This window comes from Lepidochelys kempii, chromosome 13 (genome assembly GCF_965140265.1).
Source record: "Lepidochelys kempii isolate rLepKem1 chromosome 13, rLepKem1.hap2, whole genome shotgun sequence".
Taxonomy (NCBI): domain Eukaryota; kingdom Metazoa; phylum Chordata; order Testudines; family Cheloniidae; genus Lepidochelys; species Lepidochelys kempii.
Window position 1 is genome coordinate 20,436,529 of NC_133268.1, and position 6,610 is coordinate 20,443,138.

The window sequence follows — 6,610 nt, forward strand, 5'->3', positions numbered from 1 at the left end:
AGATTTCTTCACTGCTTCCAACCAAATGAAACCCCAGCACCAGGACCAGATACTATGAAAGTGTCAGTGTTTCACCACCGGAATACTCCCCCCTGTGATGGATCTCATGAGATTCCAGATTCACTCAGCCTCTGCTTCTCTACCTCCTCTATTTAAGGCACCCTGCAAACTAAACATGAAAACCTATCAAGTCCAGACTAAAATGCAGCAGTGCACCTTGTTGCTATTTTTCTTCCCATCAAAGAAAACCCCGCTTGCCCTAGGCTACTGAGTCAGGAGAATTTTACAAGACCCATCTGGGCTGTTTCACAGTTGAAGGCTGGTGTCATCACTCGTCTAGGAGCATCATCCCACTCAATGCAGAAAAAGCATTAGTTGCCCACAACCATCGTTTCACTCTACTTTTCTCTCCTTTCCCTTCTCTCTCTCCAAGTTTTAACTATGTCCATTTCTGCTGTGGCTCCTTCCAGCCACAAGGTGTCCCCAAAGCACTAAACTAGAAACGCGGAGGCCAAGACAGTAAGATTTTGTTAGGTTTCAGAGTAGCAGCCGTGTTCGTGTGCATTTGCAAAAAGAAAAGGAGTACTTGTGGCACCTTAGCGACTAACCAATTCTCTAAGGTGCCACAAGTACTACTTTTCTTTTTAAGATTTTTAAGAAAACTCGTGGCGAACCGGGGAAGTCCCGGATGACTGGAAAAAGGCTAATGTAGTGCCAATCTTTAAAAAAGGGAAGAAGGAAGATCCTGGGAACTACAGGCCAGTCAGCCTCACCTCAGTCCCTGGAAAAATCATGGAGCAGGTCCTCAAAGAATCAATCCTGAAGCACTTGCATGAGAGGAAAGTGATCAGGAACAGCCAGCATGGATTCACCAAGGGAAGGTCATGCCTGACTAATCTAATCGCCTTTTATGATGAGATTACTGGTTCTGTGGATGAAGGGAAAGCAGTGGATGTATTGTTTCTTGACTTTAGCAAAGCTTTTGACACGGTCTCCCATAGTATTCTTGTCAGCAAGTTAAGGAAGTATGGGCTGGATGAATGCACCATAAGGTGGGTAGAAAGCTGGCTAAATTGTCGGGCTCAACGGGTAGTGATCAATGGCTCCATGTCTAGTTGGCAGCCGGTATCAAGTGGAGTGCCCCAGGGGTCGGTCCTGGGGCCGGTTTTATTCAATATCTTCATAAATGATCTGGAGGATGGTGTGGATTGCACTCTCAGCAAATTTGCGGATGATACTAAACTGGGAGGAGTGGTAGATACGCTGGAGGGGAGGGATAGGATACAGAAGGACCTAGACCAATTGGAAGATTGGGCCAAAAGGAATCTGATGAGGTTCAATAAGGATAAGTGCAGGGTCCTGCACTTAGGACGGAAGAACCCAATGCACAGCTACAGACTAGGGACCGAATGGCTAGGCAGCAGTTCTGCAGAAAAGGACCTAGGGGTGACAGTGGACGAGAAGCTGGATATGAGTCAGCAGTGTGCCCTTGTTGCCAAGAAGGCCAATGGCATTTTGGGATGTATAAGTAGGGGCATAGCGAGCAGATCGAGGGACGTGATCGTTCCCCTCTATTCGACATTGGTGAGGCCTCATCTGGAGTACTGTGTCCAGTTTTGGGCCCCACACTTCAAGAAGGATGTGGATAAATTGGAGAGAGTCCAGCGAAGGGCAACAAAAATGATTAGGGGACTGGAACACATGAGTTATGAGGAGAGGCTGAGGGAGCTGGGATTGTTTAGCCTGCAGAAGAGAAGAATGAGGGGGGATTTGATAGCTGCTTTCAACTACCTGAAAGGGGGTTCCAAAGAGGATGGCTCTAGACTGTTCTCAATGGTAGCAGATGACAGAACGAGGAGTAATGGTCTCAAGTTGCAGTGGGGGAGGTTTAGATTGGATATTAGGAAAAACTTTTTCACTAAGAGGGTGGTGAAACACTGGAATGCGTTACCTAGGGAGCTGGTAGAATCTCCTTCCTTAGAGGTTTTTAAGGTCAGGCTTGACAAAGCCCGGGCTGGGATGATTTAACTGGGAATTGGTCCTGCTTTGAGCAGGGGGTTGGACTAGATGACCTTCTGGGGTCCCTTCCAACCCTGATATTCTATGATTCTATGATTCTATGATTTTGTTATGTTTCCAGGACTATGTCCTGAGGTAACCCTGTTGTGGCATGCACAGATGACAGTGGCCAGGGATGATAGAACAATTTTTGAGAGAGGTGTTGAGAGCCTTTGAACCAAACTGTAAACCCTGTATAGGACAGAAACCACTTCAAGCCAGGGGGTGCTGCAGTACCCCCCGTACCCCAAGTTCCAGCACCTATGGCAGGGACCAGCAACTGTCTACAGTAAAAGTGATGAAGGTGGCTAAATGGGGCACGAGGAAATTATTAGAAGCAGATATTTGCAAAGACCAGTTTGTTGATGAAATCCAACCTGTGAGGATGGAGAATAATGCAAAAGATTATTCATTAATCTGGACATGACCATCCAGATTAGAATTGAAAAACAGAAAGATTTAAAAAATCTAACACAACCACACAGCCTTAATTCTGTCCTTTATGGTAATGGGAACATCATGCTGCCTTACCTGCCCCTATCAATAATGTGTCTTTCTTTATGCCCATCACAATTCCAGATCAGGGCCCCTATTAATGCAGTCCTACAGGACCCTCGGTGCAGCAGCTTTGACACAAGGATTGTCAACTCCTGGAGCCAGGGACTGTCTCTTTATTAGGCTTTGTAGAGTACAAAGGGTTCAGGAGTAATTGCAGCTAGCTGGCAGACATCATGCAGGGCACATAGAGCTGCCTCTCCTCTTCGTTTCAGCCACACAATCACCATTCAAATGGCTAACAACTAGAGCTGTGCACTGAACGGAAATTTTGTTGTGTGAAGGATTTTGAAATGTTAAAATTTTTGAGTCATTTGAAACATTTTGAAAGATTCAAAATGTTCAGTTTTCAGTCTGTAATTCTTTGAAAATTGACCCAAACCCATTTCATTTTGGATTGATCAAACGGCTTCATTTTGATTTTGATTTGCTATTAGTATCTTCTATGTCCTCCTGTACCCTCAGGTGCCTAGACATCCACCAGTTTCTGCCATTTATTTCAGACTCGTGCTGGTCTGTTCAGGCTTCTGAGTGTCATGTTGATGAGTTTGGTTTCTTTCTCTAGGGTTCTGTGTTATGGTTCTCTAGGTTACCCGCATTTTCCTGGTGGTGTCCATATTATCGCTTTCCATGGAAGTCGTGTTGGTGGCATCCTTAAAGTGTGTCCTAAACAAGTCCATTATTGTTGTCTTACCCCACTCCCACAAGAGCGAGACGATAAGGTGCTGGCATCCCTAGGGGGCAGAGTTAAGGTTGTGTTGTGTGTTAAGCAGCAGCTTAACTGAGCACTTCCTGTGTTTGGTGAGCCTGTGGCTTGCTTTTTCCTGCCACACTACCATCCCTTCTGGGGAGATCTTACCTGAACATTTCTTGGTTTGGTACTGTTTGAGCATGCGGCTCTGAAGTCCCACGGTTCAGAAGGGGATAGAGAGGAGGCAGCCCTATTGTGCCGCTGCAACCATCTTCGCACCATCTCAGTGAAGTTGTTAATGAATTCAGGCTGGTAGAGGGCTGTGGTTTCACACCCACTCACCTATGTATCATCCATGCAAGCACAGGTGGGCAGATGTTACAGGTGAACACACGCATTCACCCTCTGACACACTGCATTGCAACATGGAAGAAGAACCCTGGCACAAGTTTAGGGCTATTGTAACCCACTAGTGAGCATGTGTTACAGGCCCTGGGTTATACTAGCATCAACGAACTGGTGAGCATGCCCCAGACCTTAGGCTGCAGGTGAGCACAAATAGTCTGTAAGGGGCCATGAGGATTCCTGAAGCCAGCTTGATCCCTACCTTTTTTCAGCACTGTTTCAAACACACTGTCCCATTTCTGGCAGCAGTTGTTGGGAGTGATGGAGCCAGTTCAGGTTTGTGGAGTTCCCCAGCCTTGCACAGAACCAGCAGGGAACTACCTAATTTGCCATTAGTCCCCACATAGAGCTAAGGAGGATTCATAGTGGGACCTGTGACGTTAGCGCTGACAGCAGCATGGCTCCCCCTGGGATAAGAGATCCGCATAGGAGACAATAATAGAATATGTCATTGTGCATGGCACCACAGTAGAACAGCTGTAATTGAACTGACATTGATAACTACCTGCTGTATGGCTTGGCAGAGGTCTCAGGTATGTAAATACAGACATCCTTGCTTTGTGCTGATGCCGAACAGCAGGTGTACAGACATTGATGGGGGAGGCTGGATCAAGTGCCTCCAATGCTTCCTTTTGGAGCGGGGAACCACATTAGAATATGGGCAATTTACCTGGGGGCAGTGAAACAGAGAGCTTCGTGCTCCACAAAGTCCTCTCTGTCCCTTCACCCCAGAGTCTCACTACGCCATGCTTATACTCAGGCCCTCTCTGAGGTCCAGAGAGGCCCAGGCCACTTCAAGCTTTGGAGGCCCTAGCCATAATAAAAATAAAAAATGATGACACATGAAAACAAAATAAGGTACCAAAAAAAGTGACAGGTTTCAGAGTAACAGCCGTGTTAGTCTGTATTCGCAAAAAGAAAAGGAGGACTTGTGGCACCTTAGAGACTAACCAATTTATTTGAGCATAAGCTTTCGTGAGCTACAGCTCACTTCATGATGAAGTATGCATCTGATGAAGTGAGCTGTAGCTCACGAAAGCTTATGCTCAAATAAGTTGGTTAGTCTCTAAGGTGCCACGAGTACTCCTTTTCTTTTTGCAAAAAAAGTGAGACTTTTTTATTTAACAAATGCTTTTCTAGCCTTTTTCTGGGCAAATGCACTAATTATTGGGGAAAAATCTAGCTTTTGTGCAATGTCACAGTTGATATTAAGCATGGCAAGCCCATTCAAAAGCTCATAGTTGAACAGTGATAGCTCTTTACCTGCTTAAATTTGCAGCTCTAAGCTGAAAGAGTGTGTCACATTTTGGTCCGATAGGGATGTGCATAAAAACAAGTTTAGAAACGTGTCAAATGCCAAAAAATTAATAAGTGTCTAAATTTGAGGCCCCCTTTGAGCTTGAGGCCCGGGCCAAGTGGCCCTCCTGGCCCTCCACCCCCCGATTGGCCCTGTCTATACTACAGCTCTGACCTCATCAGCAGCACACAGTTATCTGACAGAGACATCAGCACTCTAACATGGAGGTTTGTTTGCAATGTCACTAAGACAGCATAGTTATGAGTTAGTATCAGGAAACTGCACTACAGTCTAGGTCATATTAGGGTTATGACTTGCATTACAGAAGCTCCTAACAGCCCTGTTATGTTCATAGCGTGCATACAAAGTGTTAAGAAACCCCCCCACCCCCAAATACCCTTCCTGGAAGGTTGCAACATAACTTTATTTCTAAGAATCCAGAACTCTTCCCCACAACAACAAAACACAGAGAGAAAACAGGCTGTTCTCCAAGGCAGAGAGGCACCACTCACCCCACCTTGCTCCAGATCGCACACTTCACAACAGAGCCCCCTTGCCTGCAAGCAGGGCCAGGAAACCCCTTAAAATGTAAAGTGAGAGCCTGTAATTGTAACACAGTTTTCATTACACCACAGGTCTTAACTGAGATCAGGACCCAACGTGCTAGGCACTGTACATACATGTAGTGAGAGAGAGTCCCTGCCCCAGAGCACATACACTCTAAATATCCGAGACACACAAAAGGGTGGGGGAAAGGAAGTATTATTACCACCATTTATGGAGAACTGATCAACAGAAGATCAAGTGATTGCCCAAAGTCAAACAGGAACTCTCTGTGGTAGTAGGGCTGACTTTAATGGCTGAGCTTCCTAGACAGAGAGTCTGGGTAAGGCACTGTGAAGTTCTTGTTGTTATGCAACACCTGTGCATAGCAGAAAGTGCTACCATGCTGATCTGATACTGTTCGACCCCACTTTGCACAGGTGTCAATGAAGACACAAGGTGCAATGCAGGGGACAGGAACACAGGGCTGCAGAGAGCCTGAAAGAGCAGTTGAAAAAAGCACAGTGCCTGACCCTAAAAGAAACCTGAGGAGAGGTCAGTGATGCAGGCTGAAAATAGTACCCTTGGTGCTGTGAACAAAAGAAGCTGTTTCCATCTATTTGATTCCTTCTGCATTCAGAGACACAGGGCTTTGTACATTCTTTGTAAATAGACAAAACTGCTTCCAAGAAAATACATCACTGTCACCGATTTCTCCTCCTAACTGGAAAACCCTACTAGGTCCCCCTCCCTCCTCCATGTTGGCTAGTTATTCAGGTCAAAGGGGCAACACTGGTTTCTCACAGTGTGATCAGACACAAGTGACACATTGCAGTCATTAGAGTAGCAGCTGTGTTAGTCTGTATCCGCAAAAAGAACAGGAGGGCTTGTGGCACCTTAGAGACTAACAAATTTATCTGAGCATAAGCTTTTGTGAGCTACAGCTTGCTTCATCAGATGCATTCCGTGGACTGCATCCGATAAAGTAAGCTGTAGCTCACAAAAGCTTATGCTCAAATAAATGTTAGTCTCTAAGGTGCCACAAGTCCTCCTTTTCACAT